Source organism: Aulostomus chinensis, chromosome 1 (assembly GCF_037954235.1).
Source record: "Aulostomus chinensis isolate RoL2024-O1b breed Wild chromosome 1, RoL_Achi_v1.0, whole genome shotgun sequence".
In the NCBI taxonomy this organism is placed as follows: domain Eukaryota; kingdom Metazoa; phylum Chordata; class Actinopteri; order Syngnathiformes; family Aulostomidae; genus Aulostomus; species Aulostomus chinensis.
The window spans coordinates 1,293,676-1,313,024 of NC_141320.1; the positions used below are offsets into that span (position 1 = coordinate 1,293,676).

Here is a 19,349-nt window from a genome sequence, read left to right on the forward strand (position 1 = left end):
TAAAATTCCAGTCCCCAACCTGGGCTGTTCTGAAACTCTTCTCCTGAATCACTCCTGAGCTGCAGCAAGAACAAATACCAGCGCCAACCAGATCAACTTAATGGCTGCTAACAGCCTCAGACACTTGATTTCCATCAATCTGGAGCCAAGAAGGCCCTCACCTGTGGTTCTCCTCCAGGAGGGTCCAGGTTCTGCCATTGTTGCTCCTGGTGCCACTGCCAGAGAGCCTCAGCTGCACACTGCAACATTTCAACAGGAGATTGACATTCCTTCAAATGTCCTGACATCTGATTCCAATGGTTCTGTTCCACATTTATATTTTAAAATAAATCACACAATGAAAGCTGCCTCAGCTGGTTTAAGAGAGAGAACAAGCTAAGAGATCTGAAACCAGTAAAATATGCTTTTCTGTGTGCAAACTAGTGAGGGGCATGGAAGGATATTTTACCACCAATACAGAACCCAGACTTTAGTCATGTGATGAGATGGAGTCTCTGATTATGAAGTTAATGGACAAAATGTGAATTAAAAGAAAACACATTCCTTCAGCAGACTTTGATCCAACATTGAAGTTAGAGTTTGGTGGCTGCTCCATGTTGGAGGAAACCAGGCGATGTTGGGACGTCACAGGGAAGCTCCTTTGCCTCCTCTGCTGCCAGTTCAACCACTCACTCCCATCAGTGGAGAGCAGCTTCAACTGGGTTTGGAATGTACCATTGTGGATGCATAGGAATGTGGAGAAAATGTCCTTTGTCAGAAGTGGGATTCGAACCCACGCCTCCAGGAGAGACTGCGACCTGAACGCAGCGCCTTAGACCGCTCGGCCATCCTGACAGACACTGAAAGTTGCAGACTTCAATATCAAATGAATTCATTCACTGACAAAGTAGAATTTTTTCCACAGGAGCTACTGGCTCCTTAGTTGTTACATTTATTGTTAACATTAAACACACAGTCTGTGTTCATGGCAGTAAGAAATGAACCAGAACATTTGAACCACGTAACATCTCTTGATCAGTTTGTTACATGGGACACATTCCAGACAGGAAGGTCCTTCTGAGACTTGAACAGGGATCACTGGATCCAGAGTCCAGAGGGCTCACCATTCCACCATGGAACCAAACACAAGGTGGAGGATCCTCTAAATACCACTTGACATCACCTGCAATCAACCTGTTGCTATGTGGAGGTTCATCTTGCTCTTGTTCCAGACTACATTGGCAAAAGGATCATGAACCACAAGGAAATCATGGAACTCCAGATTGATTCAGGACTTTCTAACTCCATCGTATGACCTGGGAGCAAAGACTGGCCAGGCCTTCCTTAATTTATCAGTTAATTACTGCTTCAACAAACATGCCACTTAATTAAGTTACCAGAATTTCTCTCATTGAAAAACCCACCAGCCTGATTTCTTGACATGACATGAAAAATTCTCCAAGAACCCACAGTTGGGTGGAAAGATACCAGGTTAACCAGTAGGAGTCCTGCTCCTGAACCATGGATGGAACAAAGTCCACTGGAAAACTCAGCAGTTCCTGAGTGCCAGATCCATCCGGGAGCTTGGGTCTCCCCTTGACTGTGGTGATCCATGAGATCAAGGAGGACAGAGGAAAGAAGGATCCTGTTGGAGATCTCCTCCCTTCTTCCTCCACTTCACTACTACTTGGATGTCAGGAATATGAGGTACTTTACTCAAATGATGTATTAGGAGTTTCCTGTTTGACAAGAAGGAAGTCAGAGGTTCATCCCTCACTTGTTGGTGGTGCCCTCAACCTGCTGAGAGCATCACTTAGTTTTCTACAGAGAAACATGGCAGCTCTGCTGAAGGCTGCAGGAAACCTGCTGGAACGGAGACTTGGACTCAGGTCACTGGATTCAAAGTCCAGGGTGCCAACAGGTCCACCAGGGCATCTGTGCTTTACTTACCGTGTAAAAAGGACCACAGTGGTCGTCTGGTTTTAATTTAACAAACAAATACGGTTGAAAACTTTGAGACAGTGACACAGGGCTCTTATTTGAAGGGCCATGGGATGGGAAATATCCCAGACCTCTGAGATCAGAGCGTTCATTTTGATCTCAGGGTCCTGACTTTGGGGGTTCTTCCTTTGGTCTTCAAATACTTGTGGTTTTTATTGGCAGAACTTTCAACTTGCATGCAAAAAGAGAATCACAGTCAATGTAAACCCAGCAGACAGTGTTTATTTGTAATAAATCAGACAATTGCACAAATGAGAATGAAAGGAAAAAACAATAAAAGGTTTTAAAAACCTTCTCCACTCTAAAGCTTTTTAAAGTTCATTTGAAGGTTCAAAGGTGGTGGTGAGGAGGTCACCCTGATCCTCCCTGTCGTCACTGCCAGGATTCTTTCTTCTGGTGCTGTGGTTCTTCTGATGAAGGGGGCGTGATGTTTGCTGTCTCAGGCTCCACCAAATGTCCTCTTTAGGACGCCACAATGTAGCCTCTTCACTGCTCCATCTTCCCTGCATCGGAGACACCAGGGTTCCTCCTGGTGCCGACCCCATCGTCCTTCTACCCAATGGTGCGGCCATGGATCCTCAGAGGAGGCTGGGATCCTTCTTCTCATCAGAGCCACAGTTTTTTCTGTAGGGAACAACAGGAGCTTTGTTGTAATGTTTTGCTCAGTGTTTCCTGCACAGAGCGTCAGGATCTGTGACGCCATCTTGTGGTAGGGGGTCACCATCTTGTTGTGTGGCAGTGGATTCATTGATCTGCTGTTTCAACACATTCAAGTTCATTATCCTACAAGTCAAAGTACATTTGGTGTGGAGTTTTAGTTTCTGGCCTCAATCATAACGTGTGCCTTTCTTCTTCATGAACATTTCTCAGCTTTGTAAGTTTATTCTAGTTTTTCTTCCTCACTTTTCTATTCCATTGTTGTTGAAGATTCTACTGCAGGTTGGAGTTCCCTGTTGACTGAAGCAGAAACAGGAACAACAAGCTGGAGGCTGTCAGAGCTCCAAGTTGGGCCGCTGATATTAAAGTAGGAGATGAACACATCCAGGTTAGCATCCCTCTCAGAAGCTGCTACTTTAGCTCTTCAGAGTACAGCAGCCTAGCATAGCTTCATCTGGCCAGTTAGTGGCCCACTTTGATGTCTGGGATATCAGGTTCAAGGTTCTTCACAGCTCTGAATGAATGCTTTCTAAAGTGTTAACCAGTACTCCAGTTGTAAAAAACAATCAGGGGGGATGGTAGATTTTGATGTTTAGGAACAGATCATTTGAGCTGATGACAGCGCATCAGGTGAGAGACCATCAGTGTACCCTTACTCCTCTAAAACAACAAGCATGCTATGGATATTACCTTTCTGCTACTCCTGTCATTGATCTTGACCAAGCCCCCAGGCTGACACTGCTACCACTGCTCCTACATAGTTAGAGTCAAATGCAGAGGACATTTTCCCACCGGGTGCAAGTGCAACTTCATACTCATGCTACCTATAAATCTGGGAATTCATCTATATTTTGAAACAAAAAATTCTCAAGTCAAGTCCATTTTAATTAAAGTGCAAGAGCAAAAGAATGAAACAAATGTACTGTGGCAGGATAGCGCTACACTCCCCACCATGAGGGGCAGTGTGGCAGACGATAGTGAGTGGTCACCTAGAAGTAGACCTGGTCCGACCCTTCTCCGTCCTTTCCACATCCTCTCCCTCCTTTACGGAGCCGACAGCCGTGCGTGGTGGCGTCTGCCTGGTCAGCAGATCGGTTACAAACAAAGGTACCTCAAAACCTCAAAATAATGCTACAGTGATGTCGGAAGAATTGCTAATGAACTAAAAATGATGCTAACATTAATGTAGTGATAGTTGCTAATAAACTCAAAGTGATGCTGACAGTAATGTAGTAAGAGTTGCTACGAACCTCAAAATAATGCGACAGTGATGTCGGAAGAATTGCTAATGATCTCAAAATGATGCGACAGTGATGTAGTAAGAATTGCTAATGAAGTCAAAATCACGCTAACAGTGATGTACTTAAAGTTGCTAATCAACTCGGTGATGCTTACAGTAATGCAGTACGTGTTTCGAATAACCTCAAAGTGATGCTGACAGTCATGTAGTAAGAGTTGCTACGAACCTCAAAATAATGCGACAGTAATGTAATAAAAGTTGCTACGAACCTCAAAATAATGCGACAGTAATGTAATAAAAGTTGCTACGAACCTCAAAATGATGCGACAGTGATTTAGTAAGAATTGCGAATGAACTCAAAATGATGCTAACAGTAATGGAGTGAACGTTTCGAATAACCTCCAAGTGATGCTGACAGTCATGTACTAAGAGTTGCTACGAACCTCAAAATAATGCGACAGTAATGTAATAAAAGTTGCTACGAACCTAAAAATATTGCGACAGTGATGTCAGAAGAACTGCTAATGAACTCAAGATGATGCTAACAGTAATGTAGTGATAGTTGCTAAGAAACTCAGTGATGCTTACAGTAATGTAGTAAGAGTTTCGAACAACCTCAGAGTGATGCTGACAGTCATGTAGTAACAGTTGCTACGAACCTCAAAATAATGCGACAGCGATGTCAGAAGAATTGCTAATGATTTCAAAATGATGAGACAGTGATGTAGTAAGAATTGCTAATGAACTCAAAATGATGCTAACAGTAATGGAGTGAAAGTTTCGAATAACCTAAAAGTGATGCTGACAGTCATGTACTAAGAGTTGCTACGAACCTTAAATTAATGCGACAGTAATGTAGTAAAAGTTGCTATGAACCTCAAAATATTGCGACAGTGATGTCGGAAGAATTGCTAATGAACTCAAAATGATGCTAACAGTAATGTAGTGATGGTTGCTAATCAACTCAGTGATGCTTACAGTAATGTAGTAAGTGTTTCGAATAACCTCAAAGTGATGCTGACAGTCATGTTGTAAGAGTTGCTACGAACCTCAAAATAATGCGACAGTGATGTCGGAAGAATTGCTAATGATCTCAAAATGATGCGACAGTGATGTAGTAAGAATTGCTAATGAACTCAAAATGATGCTAACAGTGATGGAGTGAAAGTTTCGAATAACCTCAAAGTGATGCTGACAGTCTTGTACTAAGAGTTGCTACGAACCTCAAAATAATGCGACAGTGATGTCGGAAGAATTGCTAATGATCTCAAAATGATGCGACAGTGATGTAGTAAGAATTGCTAATGAACTCAAAATGATGCTAACAGTAATGGAGTGAAAGTTTCGAATAACCTCAAAGTGATGCTGACAGTAATGTAGTAAGAGTTGCTACGAACCTCAATATAATGCGACAGTAATGTAGTAAAAGTTGCTACGAACCTCAAAATATTGCGACAGTGATGTCAGAAGAATTGCTAATGAACTTAAAATGATGCTAACAGTAATGTAGTGATAGTTGCTAATCAACTCAGTGATGCTTACAGTAATGTAGTAAGTGTTTCGAATAACCTCAAAGTGATGCTGAGAGTCATGTACTAAGAGTTGCTACGAACCTCAAAAAAATGCGACAGTGATGTCGGAAGAATTGCTAATGATCTCAAAATGATGCGACAGCGATGTAGTAAGAATTGCTAATGAACTCAAAATGATGCTAACAGTAATGGAGTGAATGTTTCGAATAACCTCAAAGTGATGCTGACGGTCATGTACAAAGAGTTGCTACGAACCTCAAAATATTGCGACAGTGATTTCGGAAGAATTGCTAATGAACTCAATTCAATGCTACAGTGATGTCATGAGAATTGCTAATGAACTCTAAATGATGCTAACAGTAATGGAGTGAAACTTTCGAATAACCTCAAAGTGATGCTGACAGTAATGTAGTAAGAGTTGCTACGAACCTCAATATAATGAGACAGTAATGTAGTAAAAGTTGCTACGAACCTCAAAATATTGCGACAGTGATGTCAGAAGAATTGCTAATGAACTTAAAATGATGCTAACAGTAATGTAGTCATAGTTGCTAATCAACTCAGTGATGCTTACAGTAATGTAATAAGTGTTTCGAATAACCTCAAAGTGATGCTGACAGTCATGTCGTAAGAGTTGCTACGAACCTCAAAATAATGCGACAGTGATGTCGGAAGAATTGCTAATGATCTCAAAATGATGCGACAGTGATGTAGTAAGAATTGCTAATGAACTCAAAATGATGCTAACAGTAATGGAGTGAAAGTTTCGAATAACCTCAAAGTGATACTGACAGTCTTGTACTAAGAGTTGCTACGAACCTCAAAATAATGCGACACTTATGTCGGAAGAATTGCTAATGATCTCAAAATGATGCGACAGTGATGTAGTAAGAATTGCTAATGAACTCAAAATGATGCTAACAGGAATGGAGTGAAAGTTTCGAATAACCTCAAAGTGATGCTGACAGTCATGTACTAAGAGTTGGTACGAACCTCAAAATAATGCAACAGCAACGTAGTAAAAGTTGCTACAAACCTCAAAATATTGCGACAGTGATGTCGGAAGAATTGCTAATGAACTCAAAATGATGCTAACAGTAATGTAGTGATAGTTGCTAATCAAGTCAGTAATGCTTACAGTAATGTAGTAAGTGTTTCGAAGAACCTCAAAGTGATGCTGACAGTCATGTAGTAAGAGTTGCTATGAAACTCAAAATAATGCGAAAGTGATGTCAGAAGAATTGCTAAAGATCTCAAAATGATGCGACAGTGATGTCAGAAGAATTTGTAATGATCTCAAAATGATGCTAACAGTAATGGAGTGAACGTTTCGAATAACCTCAAAGTGATGCTGACAGTGATGTTCTAAGAGTTGCTACGAACCTCAAAATAATGCGACAGTAATGTAGTAAAAGTTGCTACGAACCTCAAAATATTGCGACAGTGAATTCGGAAGAATTGCGAATGAACTTAAAACGATGCTAACAGTAATGTGGTGATAGTTGCTAATCAACTCAGTGATGCTTGCAGTAATGTAGCAAGTCTTTCGAATAACCTCAAAGTGATGTTGACAGTCATGTAGCAAGAGTTGCTACGAACCTCAAAATAATGCGACAGTGTTGTCAGAAGAATTGCTAAAGATCTCAAAATGATGCGACAGTGATGTCAGAAGAATTGGTAATGATCTCAAAATGATGCTAACAGTAATGGAGTGAACGTTTCGAATAACCTCAAAGTGATGCTGACAGTAATGTAGTAAGAGTTGCAACGAACCTCAATATAATGCGACAGTAATGTAGTAAAAGTTGCTACGAACCTCAAAATATTGCGACAGTGATGTCAGAAGAATTGCTAATGAACTTAAAATGATGCTAACAGTAATGTAGTGATAGTTGCTAATCAACTCATTGATGCTTACAGTAATGTAGTAAGTGTTTCGAATAACCTCAAAGTGATGCTGACAGTCTTGTACTAAGAGTTGCTACGAACCTCAAAATAATGCAACAGTGATGTCGGAAGAATTGCTAATGATATCAAAATGATGCGACAGTGATTTAGAAAGAATTAATCATAAACTCAAAATGATGCTAACAGAAATGGAGTGAAACTTTCGAATAACCTAAAAGTGATGCTGACAGTAATGTAGTAAGAGTTGCTACGAACCTCAATATAATGCGACAGTAATGTTGTAAAAGTTGCTACGAACCTCAAAATATTGCGACAGTGATGTCAGAAGAATTGCTAATGAACTTAAAATGATGCTAACAGTAATGTAGTGATAGTTGCTAATCAACTCAGTGATGCTTACAGTAATGTAGTAAGTGTTTCGAATAACCTCAAAGTGATGTTGACAGTCTTGTACTAAGAGTTGCTACGAACCTCAAAATAATGCAACAGTGATGTCGGAAGAATTGCTAAAGATCTCAAAATGATGCGACAGTGATTTAGAAAGAATTAATCATAAACTCAAAATGATGCTAACGGTAATGGAGTGAATGTTTCGAATAACCTCAAAGTGATGCTGACGGTCATGTACTAAGAGTTGCTACGAACCTCAAAATATTGCGGCAGTGATTTCGGAAGAATTGCTAATGAACTCAATTCAATGCTACAGTGATGTCGTGAGAATTGCTCATAAACTCAAAATAATGCTAACAGTAATGTGGTGATACTTTCTAATAAACTCAAAGTGATGCTGACAGTAATGTAGTAAGAGTTGCTACGAACCTTAAAATAATGCAACAATAATGTAGTAAGAGTTGCTACGAATCTCAAAATGATGTGACAGTGATGTCAGAAGAATTGCGAATGATCTCAAAATGATGCTAACAGTAATGTCGGAAGAATTGCGAATGAACTTAAAATGATGCTAACAGTAATGTAGTGATAGTTGCTAATCAACTCAGTGATGCTTACAGTAATGTAGTAAGTGTTTCGAATAACCTCAAAGTGATGCTGACAGTCATGTAGTAAGAGTTGCGACGAACCTAAAAAAAATGCGACAGTGATGTCGGAAAAATTGCTAATGAACTCAAGATGATGCTAACAGTAATGTAGTGATAGTTGCTGAGAAACTCAGTGATGCTTACAGTAATGTAGTAAGAGTTTCGAACAACCTCAAAGTGATGCTGACAGTCATTTAGTAAGAGTTGCTAATGAACTCAATTCAATGCTACAGTGATGTCGTGAGAATTGCTCATAAACTCAAAATGATGCTAACAGTAATGTAGTGAAAGTGGCTAATAAACTCAAAGTGATGCTGACACTAATGTAGTAAGAGTTGATACAAACCTTAAAAAATTCCAACAATAATGTAGTAAGAGTTGCTACGAACCTCAAAATAATGTGACAGTGATGTCAGAAGAATTGCTAATGATCCCAAAATGATGCGACAGTGATGTAGTAAGAATTGCTAATGAACTCAAAATGATTCTAACAGTAATGGAGTGAAAGTTTCGAATAACCTCAAAGTGATGCTGACAGTCATGTAGTAAGAGTTGCTACGAACCTCAAAATAATGCGACAGTAATGTGGTGATAGTTGCTAATTAAGTCAGTGATGCTTACAGTAATGTAGTAAGTGTTTTGAACAACCTCAAAGTGATGCTGACAGTCATGTAGTAGGAGTTGCTACGAACCTCAAAATAATGCGACAGTGATGTCAGAAGAATTGCTAATGATCTCAAAATGATGCGACAGTGATGTCAGAAGAATTGGTAATGAACAAAAAATGATGCTAACAGTAATGGAGTGAAAGTTTCGAATAACCTCAAAGTGATGCTGACAGTCATGTAGTAAGAGTTGCTACGAACCTCAATATAATGCGACAGTAATGAAGTGAAAGTTGCTACGAACCTCAAAATATTGCGACAGTGATGTCGAAAGAATTGCTAATGAACTTAAAATGATGCTAACACTAATGTAGTGATAGTTGCTAATCAACTCAGTGATGCTTACAGTTATGTAGTAAGTGTTTCGAATAACCTCAAAGTGATGCTGACAGTCTTGTACTAAGAGTTGCTACGAACCTCAAAATAATGCAACAGTGATGTCGGAAGAATTGCTAATGATATCAAAATGATGCGACAGTGATATAGAAAGAATTGCTCATGAACTCAAAATGATGCTAACGGTAATGGAGTGAACGTTTCGAATAACCTCAAAGTGATGCTGACAGTCTTGTACTAAGAGTTGCTACGAACCTCAAAATAATGCGACAGTGATGTCGGAAGAATTGCTAATGATATCAAAATGATGCGACAGTGATGTCGGAAGAATTGCTAATAACTTAAAATGATGCTAACAGTAATGTGGTGATAGTTGCTAATCAACTCAGTGATGCTTGCAGTAATGTAGTAAGTGTTTCGAATAACCTCAAATTGATGTTGACAGTCATGTAGCAAGAGTTGCTACGAACCTCAAAATAATGCGACAGTGTTGTCAGAAGAATTGCTAAAGATCTCAAAATGATGCGACAGTGATGTCAGAAGAATTGGTCATGATCTCAAAATGATGCTAACAGTAATGGAGTGAACGTTTCGAATAACCTCAAAGTGATGCTGACAGTCATGTAGTAAGAGTTGCTACGAACCTCAATATAATGCGACAGTAATGTAGTAAAAGTTGTTACGAACCTCAAAATATTGCGACAGTGATGTCGGAAGAATTGCTAATGAACTCAAGATGATGCTAACAGTAATGTAGTGATAGTTGCTGAGAAACTCAGTGATGCTTACAGTAATGTAGTAAGAGTTTCAAACAACCTCAAAGTGATGCTGACAGTCATTTAGTAAGACTTGCTAATGAACTCAATTCAATGCTACAGTGATGTCGTGAGAATTGCTCATAAACTCAAAATGATGCTAACAGTAATGTAGTGAAAGTTGCTAATAAACTCAAAGTGATGCTAACAGTAATGTAGTAAGAGTTGATACAAACCTTAAAAAATTCCAACAATAATGTAGTAAGAGTTGCTACGAACCTCAAAATAATGTGACAGTGATGTCAGAAGAATTGCTAATGATCCCAAAATGATGCGACAGTGATGTAGTAAGAATTGCTAATGAACTCAAAATGATTCTAACAGTAATGGAGTGAAAGTTTCGAATAACCTCAAAGTGATGCTGACAGTCATGTAGTAAGAGTTGCTACGAACCTCAAAATAATGCGACAGTAATGTGGTGATAGTTGCTAATTAAGTCAGTGATGCTTACAGTAATGTAGTAAGTGTTTTGAACAACCTCAAAGTGATGCTGACAGTCATGTAGTAGGAGTTGCTACGAACCTCAAAATAATGCGACAGTGATGTCAGAAGAATTGCTAATGATCTCAAAATGATGCGACAGTGATGTCAGAAGAATTGGTAATGAACAAAAAATGATGCTAACAGTAATGGAGTGAAAGTTTCGAATAACCTCAAAGTGATGCTGACAGTCATGTAGTAAGAGTTGCTACGAACCTCAATATAATGCGACAGTAATGAAGTGAAAGTTGCTACGAACCTCAAAATATTGCGACAGTGATGTCGGAAGAATTGCTAATGAACTTAAAATGATGCTAACAGTAATGTAGTGATAGTTGCTAATCAACTCAGTGATGCTTACAGTTATGTAGTAAGTGTTTCGAATAACCTCAAAGTGATGCTGACAGTCTTGTACTAAGAGTTGCTACGAACCTCAAAATAATGCAACAGTGATGTCGGAAGAATTGCTAATGATATCAAAATGATGCGACAGTGATATAGAAAGAATTGCTCATGAACTCAAAATGATGCTAACGGTAATGGAGTGAACGTTTCGAATAACCTCAAAGTGATGCTGACAGTCTTGTACTAAGAGTTGCTACGAACCTCAAAATAATGCGACAGTGATGTCGGAAGAATTGCTAATGATATCAAAATGATGCGACAGTGATGTCGGAAGAATTGCTAATAACTTAAAATGATGCTAACAGTAATGTGGTGATAGTTGCTAATCAACTCAGTGATGCTTGCAGTAATGTAGTAAGTGTTTCGAATAACCTCAAATTGATGTTGACAGTCATGTAGCAAGAGTTGCTACGAACCTCAAAATAATGCGACAGTGTTGTCAGAAGAATTGCTAAAGATCTCAAAATGATGCGACAGTGATGTCAGAAGAATTGGTCATGATCTCAAAATGATGCTAACAGTAATGGAGTGAACGTTTCGAATAACCTCAAAGTGATGCTGACAGTCATGTAGTAAGAGTTGCTACGAACCTCAATATAATGCGACAGTAATGTAGTAAAAGTTGCTACGAACCTCAAAATATTGCGACAGTGATGTCGGAAGAATTGCTAATGAACTCAAGATGATGCTAACAGTAATGTAGTGATAGTTGCTGAGAAACTCAGTGATGCTTACAGTAATGTAGTAAGAGTTTCAAACAACCTCAAAGTGATGCTGACAGTCATTTAGTAAGACTTGCTAATGAACTCAATTCAATGCTACAGTGATGTCGTGAGAATTGCTCATAAACTCAAAATGATGCTAACAGTAATGTAGTGAAAGTTGCTAATAAACTCAAAGTGATGCTAACAGTAATGTAGTAAGAGTTGATACAAACCTTAAAAAATTCCAACAATAATGTAGTAAGAGTTGCTACGAACCTCAAAATAATGTGACAGTGATGTCAGAAGAATTGCTAATGATCCCAAAATGATGCGACAGTGATGTAGTAAGAATTGCTAATGAACTCAAAATGATTCTAACAGTAATGGAGTGAAAGTTTCGAATAACCTCAAAGTGATGCTGACAGTCATGTAGTAAGAGTTGCTACGAACCTCAAAATAATGCGACAGTAATGTAGTGATAGTTGCTAATTAAGTCAGTGATGCTTACAGTAATGTAGTAAGTGTTTTGAACAACCTCAAAGTGATGCTGACAGTCATGTAGTAGGAGTTGCTACGAACCTCAAAATAATGCGACAGTGATGTCAGAAGAATTGCTAATGATCTCAAAATGATGCGACAGTGATGTCAGAAGAATTGGTAATGAACAAAAAATGATGCTAACAGTAATGGAGTGAAAGATTCGAATAACCTCAAAGTGATGCTGACAGTCATGTAGTAAGAGTTGCTACGAACCTCAATATAATGCGACAGTAATGTAGTGAAAGTTGCTACGAACCTCAAAATATTGCGACAGTGATGTCGGAAGAATTGCTGATGAACTTAAAATGATGCTAACAGTAATGTAGTGATAGTTGCTAATCAACTCAGTGATGCTTACAGTTATGTAGTAAGTGTTTCGAATAACCTCAAAGTGATGCTGACAGTCTTGTACTAAGAGTTGCTACGAACCTCAAAATAATGCAACAGTGATGTCGGAAGAATTGCTAATGATATCAAAATGATGCGACAGTGATATAGAAAGAATTGCTCATGAACTCAAAATGATGCTAACGGTAATGGAGTGAACGTTTCGAATAACCTCAAAGTGATGCTGACAGTCTTGTACTAAGAGTTGCTACGAACCTCAAAATAATGCGACAGTGATGTCGGAAGAATTGCTAATGATATCAAAATGATGCGACAGTGATGTCGGAAGAATTGCTAATAACTTAAAATGATGCTAACAGTAATGTGGTGATAGTTGCAAATCAACTCAGTGATGCTTGCAGTAATGTAGTAAGTGTTTCGAATAACCTCAAATTGATGTTGACAGTCATGTAGCAAGAGTTGCTACGAACCTCAAAATAATGCGACAGTGTTGTCAGAAGAATTGCTAAAGATCTCAAAATGATGCGACAGTGATGTCAGAAGAATTGGTCATGATCTCAAAATGATGCTAACAGTAATGGAGTGAACGTTTCGAATAACCTCAAAGTGATGCTGACAGTCATGTAGTAAGAGTTGCTACGAACCTCAATATAATGCGACAGTAATGTAGTAAAAGTTGCTACGAACCTAAAAATATTGCGACAGTGATGTCGGAAGAATTGCTAATGAACTCAAGATGATGCTAACAGTAATGTAGTGATAGTTGCTGAGAAACTCAGTGATGCTTACAGTAATGTAGTAAGAGTTTCAAACAACCTCAAAGTGATGCTGACAGTCATTTAGTAAGACTTGCTAATGAACTCAATTCAATGCTACAGTGATGTCGTGAGAATTGCTCATAAACTCAAAATGATGCTAACAGTAATGTAGTGAAAGTTGCTAATAAACTCAAAGTGATGCTGACACTAATGTAGTAAGAGTTGATACAAACCTTAAAAAATTCCAACAATAATGTAGTAAGAGTTGCTACGAACCTCAAAATAATGTGACAGTGATGTCAGAAGAATTGCTAATGATCCCAAAATGATGCGACAGTGATGTAGTAAGAATTCCTAATGAACTCAAAATGATTCTAACAGTAATGGAGTGAAAGTTTCGAATAACCTCAAAGTGATGCTGACAGTCATGTCGTAAGAGTTGCTACGAACCTCAAAATAATGCGACAGTAATGTAGTGATAGTTGCTAATTAAGTCAGTGATGCTTACAGTAATGTAGTAAGTGTTTTGAACAACCTCAAAGTGATGCTGACAGTCATGTAGTAGGAGTTGCTACGAACCTCAAAATAATGCGACAGTGATGTCAGAAGAATTGCTAATGATCTCAAAATGATGCGACAGTGATGTCAGAAGAATTGGTAATGAACAAAAAATAATGCTAACAGTAATGGAGTGAAAGTTTCGAATAACCTCAAAGTGATGCTGACAGTCATGTAGTAAGAGTTGCTACGAACCTCAATATAATGCGACAGTAATGTAGTGAAAGTTGCTACGAACCTCAAAATATTGCGACAGTGATGTGGGAAGAATTGCTAATGAACTTAAAATGATGCTAACAGTAATGTAGTGATAGTTGCTAATCAACTCAGTGATGCTTACAGTTATGTAGTAAGTGTTTCGAATAACCTCAAAGTGATGCTGACAGTCTTGTACTAAGAGTTGCTACGAACCTCAAAATAATGCAACAGTGATGTCGGAAGAATTGCTAATGATATCAAAATGATGCGACAGTGATATAGAAAGAATTGCTCATAAACTCAAAATGATGCTAACGGTAATGGAGTGAACGTTTCGAATAACCTCAAAGTGATGCTGACAGTCTTGTACGAAGAGTTGCTACGAACCTCAAAATAATGCGACAGTGATGTCGGAAGAATTGCTAATGATATCAAAATGATGCGACAGTGATGTTGTAAGAATTGCAAATGAACTCAAAATGATGCTAACAGTAATGAGTGAAAGTTTTGAATAACCTCAAAGAGATGCTGACAGTCATGTAGTAAGAGTTGCTACGAACCTCAAAATAATGCGACAGTAATGTAGTAAAAGTTGCTACGAACCTCAAAATATTGCGACAGTGATGTCGGAAGAATTGCTAATAACTTAAAATGATGCTAACAGTAATGTGGTGATAGTTGCTAATTAACTCAGTGATGCTTGCAGTAATGTAGTAAGTGTTTCGAATAACCTCAAAGTGATGTTGACAGTCATGTAGCAAGAGTTGCTACGAACCTCAAAATAATGCGACAGTGTTGTCAGAAGAATTGCGAAAGATCTCAAAATGATGCGACAGTGATGTCAGAAGAATTGGTCATGATCTCAAAATGATGCTAACAGTAATGGAGTGAACGTTTCGAATAACCTCAAAGTGATGCTGACAGTCATGTAGTAAGAGTTTCTACGAACCTCAATATAATGCGACAGTAATGTAGTTAAAGTTGCTACGAACCTCAAAATATTGCGACAGTGATGTCGGAAGAATTGCTAATGAACTTAAAATGATGCTAACAGTAATGTAGTGATAGTTGCTAATCAACTCAGTGATGCTTCCAGTAATGTAGTAAGAGTTTCGAATAACCTCAAAGTGATGCTGACAGTCTTGTACTAAGAGTTGCTACGAACCTCAAAAAAATGCAACAGTGATGTCGGAAGAATTGCTAATGATATCAAAATGATGCGACAGTGATTTAGAAAGAATTGCTCATAAACTCAAAATGATGCTAACGGTAATGGAGTGAACGTTTCGAATAACCTTAAAGTGATGCTGACAGTCTTGTACTAAGAGTTGCTACGAACCTCAAAATAATGCGACAGTGATGTCGGAAGAATTGCTAATGATCTCAAAATGATGCGACAGTGATGGAGTAAGAATTGCTAATGAACTCAAAATGATGCTAACAGTAATGGAGTGAATGTTTCGAATAACCTCAAAGTGATGCTGACGGTCATGTACTTAGAGTTGGTACGAACCTCAAAATATTGCGACAGTGATTTCGGAAGAATTGCTAATGAACTCAATTCAATGCTACAGTGATGTCGTGAGAATTGCTCATAAACTCAAAATGATGCTAACAGTAATGTCGGAAGAATTGCGAATGAACTCAAATTGATGCTAACAGTAATGTAGTGATAGTTGCTAATCAAGTCAGTGATGCTTACAGTAATGTAGTAAGTGTTTAGAATAACCTCAAAGTGATGCTGACAGTCATGTAGTAAGAGTTGCTACGAACCTCAATATAATGCGACAGTAATGTCGTAAAAGTTGCTACGAACCTCAAAATATTGTGACAGTGATGTCGGAAGAATTGCTAATGAACTTAAAATGATGCTAACAGTAAAGTAGTGATAGTTTCTAATCAACTCAGTGATGCTTACAGTAATGTCGTAAGTGTTTCGAATAACCTCAAAGTGATGCTGACAGTCATGTAGTAAGAGTTGCGACGAACCTAAAAATAATGCGACAGTGATGTCGGAAGAATTGCTAAAGATCTCAAAATGATGCGACAGTGATTTAGAAAGAATTGCTCATGCACTCAAAATGATGCTAACAGTAATGGAGTGAAAGTTTCGAATAACCTCAAAGTGATGCTGACAGTCATGTAGTAAGAGTTGCTCCGAACCTCAATATAATGCGACAGTGATGTCGGTAGAATTTCTAATAAACTGAAAATGATGCGACAGTGATGTAGTAAGAATTGCTAATGAATTCAAAATGATGCTAACAGTAATGGAGTGAAAGTTTCGAAAAACCTCAAAGTGATGCTGACAGTCATGTACTAAGAGTTGCTATGAACCTTAAATTAATGCGACAGTAATGTAGTAAAAGTTGCTATGAACCTCAAAAATTGCGACAGTGATGTCGGAAGAATTGCTAATGAACTCAAAATGATGCTAACAGTAATGTAGTGATAGTTGCTAATCAACACAGTGATGCTTGCAGTAATGTAGTAAGTGTTTCGAATAACCTCAAAGTGATGCTGACAGTCATGTAGTAAGAGTTGCTACGAACCTCAATATAATGTGACAGTAATGTAGTAAAAGTCGCTACAAACCTAAAAATACTGCGACAGTGATGTCGGAAGAATTGCTAATGAACTGAAAATGATGCTAACAGTAATGTAGAAAGAATTGCTAATGAACTCAAAATGATGGTAACAGTAATGGAGTGAACGTTTCGAATAACCTCAAAGTGATGCTGACAGTCTTGTACTAAGAGTTGCTACGAACCTCAAAATAATGCGACAGTGATGTCGGAAGAATTGCTAATGATATCAAAATGATGCGACAGTGATGTCGGAAGAATTGCTAATAACTTAAAATGATGCTAACAGTAATGTGGTGATAGTTGCTAATCAACTCAGTGATGCTTGCAGTAATGTAGTAAGTGTTTCGAATAACCTCAAATTGATGTTGACAGTCATGTAGCAAGAGTTGCTACGAACCTCAAAATAATGCGACAGTGTTGTCAGAAGAATTGCTAAAGATCTCAAAATGATGCGACAGTGATGTCAGAAGAATTGGTCATGATCTCAAAATGATGCTAACAGTAATGGAGTGAACGTTTCGAATAACCTCAAAGTGATGCTGACAGTCATGTAGTAAGAGTTGCTACGAACCTCAATATAATGCGACAGTAATGTAGTAAAAGTTGCTACGAACCTCAAAATATTGCGACAGTGATGTCGGAAGAATTGCTAATGAACTCAAGATGATGCTAACAGTAATGTAGTGATAGTTGCTGAGAAACTCAGTGATGCTTACAGTAATGTAGTAAGAGTTTCAAACAACCTCAAAGTGATGCTGACAGTCATTTAGTAAGACTTGCTAATGAACTCAATTCAATGCTACAGTGATGTCGTGAGAATTGCTCATAAACTCAAAATGATGCTAACAGTAATGTAGTGAAAGTTGCTAATAAACTCAAAGTGATGCTAACAGTAATGTAGTAAGAGTTGATACAAACCTTAAAAAATTCCAACAATAATGTAGTAAGAGTTGCTACGAACCTCAAAATAATGTGACAGTGATGTCAGAAGAATTGCTAATGATCCCAAAATGATGCGACAGTGATGTAGTAAGAATTGCTAATGAACTCAAAATGATTCTAACAGTAATGGAGTGAAAGTTTCGAATAACCTCAAAGTGATGCTGACAGTCATGTAGTAAGAGTTGCTACGAACCTCAAAATAATGCGACAGTAATGTAGTGATAGTTGCTAATTAAGTCAGTGATGCTTACAGTAATGTAGTAAGTGTTTTGAACAACCTCAAAGTGATGCTGACAGTCATGTAGTAGGAGTTGCTACGAACCTCAAAATAATGCGACAGTGATGTCAGAAGAATTGCTAATGATCTCAAAATGATGCGACAGTGATGTCAGAAGAATTGGTAATGAACAAAAAATGATGCTAACAGTAATGGAGTGAAAGATTCGAATAACCTCAAAGTGATGCTGACAGTCATGTAGTAAGAGTTGCTACGAACCTCAATATAATGCGACAGTAATGTAGTGAAAGTTGCTACGAACCTCAAAATATTGTGACAGTGATGTCGGAAGAATTGCTAATGAACTTAAAATGATGCTAACAGTAATGTAGTGATAGTTGCTAATCAACTCAGTGATGCTTACAGTTATGTAGTAAGTGTTTCGAATAACCTCAAAGTGATGCTGACAGTCTTGTACTAAGAGTTGCTACGAACCTCAAAATAATGCAACAGTGATGTCGGAAGAATTGCTAATGATATCAAAATGATGCGACAGTTATATAGAAAGAATTGCTCATGAACTCAAAATGATGCTAACGGTAATGGAGTGAACGTTTCGAATAACCTCAAAGTGATGCTGACAGTCTTGTACTAAGAGTTGCTACGAACCTCAAAATAATGCGACAGTGATGTCGGAAGAATTGCTAATGATATCAAAATGATGCGACAGTGATGTCGGAAGAGTTGCTAATAACTTAAAATGATGCTAACAGTAATGTGGTGATAGTTGCTAATCAACTCAGTGATGCTTGCAGTAATGTAGTAAGTGTTTCGAATAACCTCAAATTGATGTTGACAGTCATGTAGCAAGAGTTGCTACGAACCTCAAAATAATGCGACAGTGTTGTCAGAAGAATTGCTAAAGATCTCAAAATGATGCGACAGTGATGTCAGAAGAATTGGTCATGATCTCAAAATGATGCTAACAGTAATGGAGTGAACGTTTCGAATAACCTCAAAGTGATGCTGACAGTCATGTAGTAAGAGTTGCTACGAACCTCAATATAATGCGACAGTAATGTAGTAAAAGTTGCTACGAACCTAAAAATATTGCGACAGTGATGTCGTGAGAATTGCTCATAAACTCAAAATGATGCTAACAGTAATGTAGTGAAAGTTGCTAATAAACTCAAAGTGATGCTGACACTAATGTAGTAAGAGTTGATACAAACCTTAAAAAATTCCAACAATAATGTAGTAAGAGTTGCTACGAACCTCAAAATAATGTGACAGTGATGTCAGAAGAATTGCTAATGATCCCAAAATGATGCGACAGTGATGTAGTAAGAATTCCTAATGAACTCAAAATGATTCTGACAGTAATGGAGTGAAAGTTTCGAATAACCTCAAAGTGATGCTGACAGTCATGTCGTAAGAGTTG

General features: G+C 38.1%; 1 non-coding gene across 1 annotated transcript; it reads right to left on the minus strand.

Annotated features, from left to right (window-relative positions):
* Nucleotides 1-751: 751 nt before the first annotated feature.
* On the minus strand, nucleotides 752-834 carry trnal-cag (transfer RNA leucine (anticodon CAG)). Its single transcript has one exon. It is a non-coding gene; the product is annotated as a tRNA-Leu (tRNA).
* Between the last annotated feature and the right edge of the window lie 18,515 nt (nucleotides 835-19,349).